Source organism: Pholcus phalangioides, unplaced genomic scaffold (assembly GCF_987345545.1).
Source record: "Pholcus phalangioides strain wild (caught in Gottingen) unplaced genomic scaffold, Ppha-v1.0 ptg000007l_1, whole genome shotgun sequence".
Taxonomy (NCBI): domain Eukaryota; kingdom Metazoa; phylum Arthropoda; class Arachnida; order Araneae; family Pholcidae; genus Pholcus; species Pholcus phalangioides.
In genome coordinates, this window is record NW_028301600.1 from 32,597,152 (window position 1) to 32,604,124 (window position 6,973).

The 6,973-nt window shown below is 32.5% G+C and overlaps 1 non-coding gene across 1 annotated transcript; it reads left to right on the forward strand.

Annotated features, from left to right (window-relative positions):
• The first annotated feature begins 6,441 nt into the window (after nt 1–6,441).
• On the forward strand, nt 6,442–6,515 carry TRNAT-GGU (transfer RNA threonine (anticodon GGU)). The gene has a single exon. It is a non-coding gene; the product is annotated as a tRNA-Thr (tRNA).
• Nucleotides 6,516–6,973: the final 458 nt, after the last annotated feature.

A 6,973-nucleotide genomic window follows, 5' to 3' on the forward strand; every position in this document is an offset into this window, starting at 1 on the left:
GTTACACCAAGTAGACCATAGAATTGCGATGTCCCCACTGCCAAAAGTCACATGGAGTTAGATTCGGGAAAATAACCCTTCCGCTTGTTAAGCGATGCGGGTTGTGATGATCATTCCTTGTGACATGTTTCGTTCGGCCGTAGGGAAGGTTGTACAGCTGCATTATTCGATTCAAATGACTGTGATGTAACCCAACTTTATTCTTAATATAATATACAGGGTGACTTGTATATTGTACAATGTGCTAATGCTTTATCTCATCAACCATTCATAGTAGATGTACGGTTTCTATTTAAAAACTGCTCAAAATGTGTTCAAAAATTACCCAGCACCAGTTTTGAGAGTGAAAGTACAATGTATCGAATCTAAACTTTTATACTGTTCACCAGTTTTCTAACGTCCAGTTAGAAAGTTGTTGTACTGTCTTTTTTTGAGCCCAACAAAAGATATCCTATGTTTTTATGGGCAGTATTCACTGAGATGTTTGAATTCAAAAATTACAGAAAAGTTTAGAAAGGGCAGCATAAATGAGGGAAAGAAGCATTGTGTGTCCGTTAGTTTTTGCTGTTTTTCCCAACTTTTCTGATTTATGAGTTAAATAAACTACGTCAGTGAATAGTGCAGCTAAATACATATTTTTTTGGGGGGAGGGCTCAGAAATGACAGAACAACACCTTTCTAATTGGAGATTAGAGGACAAGGGGACCGTATAAAAATTTAGATTTGTTTTCTTTTGTGGCGTACTGTATTTTCACTCTCAAAACTGGTACAGGGTAATTTCGGAACCCCGTTTGAGCATTTTTTAAATTGGAATTTACCTCTACGACGGACGGTAAATGAGTTAAAGACTGCATTAGTACTTACAGGACACACTGTATAAGTTTCTTTCAATACCACTCTATCAAGAGCAACGGTTGTAAATTATTATGAAGCGATGAACTATATTATAGTCAGTTTGGAAGAAAAAAAAGAAAACGGTTATTTCTCTCTAAAAAATCCAAAATAAACAGATTAAATTTTTTCGATTTCAAGTTTAAGGATCGGCCTCCTCTATATCTCTAGAATAAAAAGTAGCTCGAGTAATGACAAATCAGTCAGTATAATCAAACTCTATATCTCAAACTTTCATCGTGGGATTTGTGGGTGTATACCCCACACAAATTTAAAAAAAGGGTGCGTCTATTTAAAAAAAATTATTTACAAATGCTATTATCATTCCCACAAATTTTAAAGAAACTGCAACCAGCCATTCATACCATTGCAAGTTTGAGTAAATTCCGTTCTGTCATCATTATGCTGTCATCAATTTCAGCCAGACATGAAATTGCGGTGTATGAATAGAATACCGAAAAAAATACGAGTGCTATTCACTCTTTTTTCTTTAAGCTTTAAAATTTATTTCCCATCAAAAATAATTCAATTATTCTTGAAATAGTATGTACAAAACCCATTATTATATAATCTGTTATATTTGATATTAAAAAAACTGTGAATTATATCTCAAATCTACATTTTCAATTATATATATATACATATTTTGTTCTGTACGTGATCAGTATAAAACAGAGAGATTCTCATCAATCTTCATCATTATAGTCGATAACCACATTTGCGTGACAGTTCTCAAAAGCATAAAAGCTGTTTTTTTACATAGTTTGTCAGGCGGAACATGACCATCAGCAACATTATCAAACGCCAGAAAGGACTCGAGTGGATGGTGTAAAAATCATATCTGATTCTGATCACTGGTGTTTATCATGTAGTATAGGTGAAATATACAAAAAAACAGTAATAAAAAACTATGATGATGATCAAGGATTTTTTTTGAATTGTTATTTACACAGTTGCTGTTGCAACCACCTCTAAATTTGGACATCAACTGCGAGAAGCTAATGAAATAAGGCAAAGAGCCGCAAGCGAGCTGGCTTGGTGCAAATATTCGGTAAGATGTACAGATTCTAAAAGAAGTCGTTACTTCTTTACACAAATACCAATATATAAGAAAGAAATAAACACCAATATATAAGAAATAAATAAATACCAATATATAAGAAATAAATAAATACCAATATATAATTAACAAATAAATACCAATATATAATAAACAAATACCACAATATATAAGAAATAAATAAATACCAATATATAAGAAATAAATAAATACCAATATATAATAAACAAAAGACATACATGCGTAATACAAACAAACACTTTGTATCCTCAAGGGACTGAAAAGTCTTTCCAGGAGGCCTAAGGGAATTAGTAATCTATATTACTCATATATATATATATTATTTATTCTAATAACGTTATTATATTTATTAGATATGTGTTCAAATGTACAGGGGTTGCACAAAATAATGTGAACATCTGTGAAAAAACAGTAAAATGTATTTTTATTTTTTTTATTTAAATTATTTTTTTATTTTTCTTATTTAAATTATTTTTTTATTTTTTTTATTTAAATTATTTTTTATTTTTTTTATTTAAATTATTTTTTTATTTATTTAATTAATTTATTTTAATTTATTTAATTTATTTAATTTATTTATTTTTATTTATTTAAAAACAAAAAATAAAATAAAAAATGTTAAAAAATTAACAAAGATTTTGTCTCATTTCACAGGTTTTCATATTATTTTGTCCAACTCCTGCTGTATATATTTCAGCATTCATTGCACATTCCCCTTCTCCAAAGACGGAAGATACAGGTGTTGGACAAAATGATATGAAAACCTGTGAAATGAGACAAAATCTTGGTTAATTTTTTTTCACATTTTTTTATTTTTTTTAATAATTTAAACTTTAAATTTATTTTAAATTTAAAAAAGTAAAAAATAATTGAAATAAAAAAACATTTTAATTGTTTTTTCACAGGTGTTCATATTATTTTGTCCAACCCCTGTATTTCCGTTTGTGTATATTTTTGAATAAGGTTCAGAATTAAGTTATTTATTGTGAAGATCAATATATTATAACTAGCTGTAACCCGCGGCTTCGCTCGCGTGATTTTGGTCATCTGAAAATTGTTCTGCAATGATTTCCCTAATATAACATTTGCACCACGATGGGGGTTAAATTTTTAGAAATCCCATTATAGAGTGATTCTCTGTAGTAGAAAATACTCACCAAATTTCATATTTATAGCTTCTGCTGTTCGGACTCAACGATGATTGCTCCATATAACCTTTAAAACCTCCTCTCGCCACATATGACCCCCTTAGATTTTCAATTTCGAAATATCCCTTTTTAGTGAGCCTTTACATTACAAATTAAAACTACTGATCAAATTTCATAATTATAGCTTCAGCGGTTTCGACTCAGCATGATTTCGCTATATAACCTTTGAACCCTCTTATGATCCCATTAGGGAACGAATTTCAGAAATCCCCTTCTTAGTTTGTTTTCACGTCATGAAATAAAACTAATGATCACGTTTCATAATTATAGCTTAAGCGGTTTTGGCTCGGCGTGATTTCTTTATGTAACCTTTGAACCCCCCTTATCACCCACTTAGGGGGTCGAATTTTGAAAAACCCTTTCTTATTGGGTCTTTACTTCATGAAATGAAACTATTGATCAAGTTTTATGACATGACTATAGCTTCAGCGGTTTTTGTTCGGCACGATTTCTACATGTTATCTTCGAACACCCTTTTGATCCCCCTTAGATGTGAAATTTCGAAAAACCCCTTCTTTCCTTTTTTCACGTCATGAAATAACACTTCTAAACAAATTTCATGATTATAGCTTCAGTGGTTTTGGCTCGGGATGATTTCAGTATATGTTACCTTTGAATCTCCTTTTGACCCCCTTAGCGGTCGAATCTTAAAAAAAAAAACCCTTATTAATGAGTCTTTACGTCATGAAGCAAAACTATAGACCAAATTTGATATTTATAGCTTCAGTGGTTCCCCGGCTCGGTGATGATGAATCAGTCAGTCAAGACAAGTTATTATATACGTATAGATTATCATACATCATTTCTCTTTTTTTATCATTGTACTCTTTACTTGTACTCTGTTCAATATTGTTTTTTTATACTCTTACAATACATTCGTCAAAACTGTTTCGTAATCTGTGCTTCTAGCGAAGTCAAATATTATATGATTTACGTTTTTATTACTATTGATTGAGTTGATTTTTTTCAGATGAAAAACGTTTAATATCTTACACAAGAAATTTAGGAAAAGCACTTTTTATATAATTTTTTATTAGGTCTTGGCACTTAATAAACTCGGTTATATCTATTTGTGGTTCTGTTTTGATTTTTCGATAAGTAGTTTTTTCATTTAATTGCGAAAATTTTATAACTCTGTACAGAAGGTTTTGTCTCAAAGATAGAGTATGGCATTGTATTTTGGAACTGTCTATTAATATTTGTGATCTTATTTTGTTATATATATTATCCAATTTCCAAACATTCTCTTAATATGTTCCTCTCCGGGCACTGATTGGATAATTGATAATTGAATATATATCCTGCGTAAAATAATTATTTTAAAAAATGTTCATCGATCGAGTTTTTCATTTTGTAAATAATCACTGCTTATTTATTACCCTTTTAATTAAAATAACACAGTGCGAGTTCCATTTAAGATCATTCTGTATTGTTGTACCCAAATAATTGTACTCCCGAACAATATCTATTTCTTGGCAATGCAACTGACTGTTCTCCGGGCATTGACAATGATTATGTATTCTTAGATGTATGTTTGTATTATAATTTATGTATGTGTTATATCTAAAGCACTGTATCATTTGCAAAGGTTATCAGTTTTCCATTTAATCGTAAGTTGCATAAATCATTTATACATATTAAAAATAATATACGACCCAGAACAGAACCTTGAGGTACACCTTTTTTCTTGAAAGTACTAACTTTTTTTTTTTGAATTACAACTGCTTGTTTCCTGTTGCAATAGTATGATTTAGAACATTTAAGTATGTTTCCAACTCCTATTGCAAATAGTTAATTATCTAAAACGGAAAATAATTTCAGTCCTTTGGCGTTCGGTCTTATACAGGTTTCACTGTACAATGAAACCTGTACGACCGGAACGTCAAGAGACTGAAATAATATTCTATTTTATAAAGGTGCATGCACACACACATAAAGGCATTAATCAATGAAGGGACTATTTTTTTGATTTCGTCAGAGACAGGTTTCCGTCTCATACAGTGTTCGTCTTAGATAAGCTTCACTGCACAGTGATACCTCGGCTAACAAACGTTTCAGCACCATAGGCGGTGATAGACTTGGAAGTCTGGGGGGGGGGGGGGCACGGTTATTATCCCCCCCACGGCCACCACCCCCCCCCCCCGTATCTTCGCCCACGTTCAGCACACGAAGTTTTCAGTTAACGAACGTGATTCCGAAACGAATTATCTTTGTTAGCCGAGGTATCACTGTATTTGCAACGTATGTGAGTGTGAGTGCCATCTATCTTTCACAAAAGACAACATAAAAAAAAGAAATTTCTTTTACGCAGCCGTTTTGAGAGCAAGTTTTTTCCAACTATTGTCGCAGCCTAGGGGTTAAACTTTTTTTCCGATATATTATAAGTATTCCAAACACTTTTAACAGCTACTGAATACACTGCAGTCTGCAATGGAGTTTCTCAACCTTTCTGAACCCAAGGACCAGTAGAATGCCTGAAACGATTTGGCGGACCACTGTGTCCCGTATTACGGGATATTCCTTTAATTTCGGCTGTTCCGATTTTTTTATACACCAAAATATTGAATTTGTAATATTTACTAAGGTCATGTGTGTGCGTGTGAATACACACTGTTTTCAAAATATATAAATTATACAATGGTAATTATGACAATAAATATTTATCACACATATTTTTCGAGTTCAACTTTTTTTTTTGCAATTTTTTAGCAATTTTAATAACGATTGGTGATTGTGCCTGCTTTTGGCAACGTTTTTGATGGCAACTGGTGATGTGCCATATTTACTTTTTTTAAGATTCCAGTTTAACGTATTTTTTTCAATGAAATATGGTCATCTGATCATTTGAATATTTTTTTCCCTTGAAATACATTTTTGTTTACTATGGTTTGTATCAATTCTTCATTTCTCCCACCCTGGAGCAATTTCACCAGCAATTAGCAAATTTCATTTGAGGCAATAAAGGCAATTATATTGAAGGCAATCAGATGAAGTTCACGGATCCCTTATACAGAATAATATTCATCACATAACAATGTCAAAACAATAAAATAACTAGGAAACAGTTATTTTCCGGATATTATGCTGAGGTGAGCTTGGAAAGAAAAGTCATCACGTCTCCGCCGGCACTCGAACCCAGGCCCTCTTGCATACCGGGCAAGCATGCTACCATCTACACCACTGGAGACACATGAATCTGCCTTCTTAATTTCACGCGCTATGTCGTGAGGCGCTGAAGTAGAGGCATTAGTAGATTCATGTGTCTCCAGTGGTGTAGATGGTAGCATGCTTGCCCGGTATGCAAGAGGGCCTGGGTTCGAGTCCCGGCGGAGACGTGATGACTTTTCTTTCCAAGCTCACCTCAGCATAATATCCGGAAAATAACTGTTTCCTTGATATCCCTGGCTGAGAAAAAAGCTATCTATATCTCTCTAAATAAAATAACTGTTTGATCCAACACCTGAATCCTCTGCAAGAACCTCTAAGAAATCCATGGACCCGTAGTTAAAAACAATGCCTTTAGCTAGGGCCACGCTCATGTCCAGCCTGGTCCACAATAGTATTATAGTCCACAATAGTAGCAAATATTTTTTAATTTATTTCATTTAAGGCAATAAATTGTATTTTTTTACTAAATTTAGTGATAAAAAACATCACACCCCTTACCGTATCCGTAGGATCGCAATACCCGACATTTTCCACCATGATGTATGTTGAGCCCAAGTATGAAGATATAATTTTTATTTGAACCCATATTGAAAAAACTAACATCAATTACAAAAGTTTAATAATT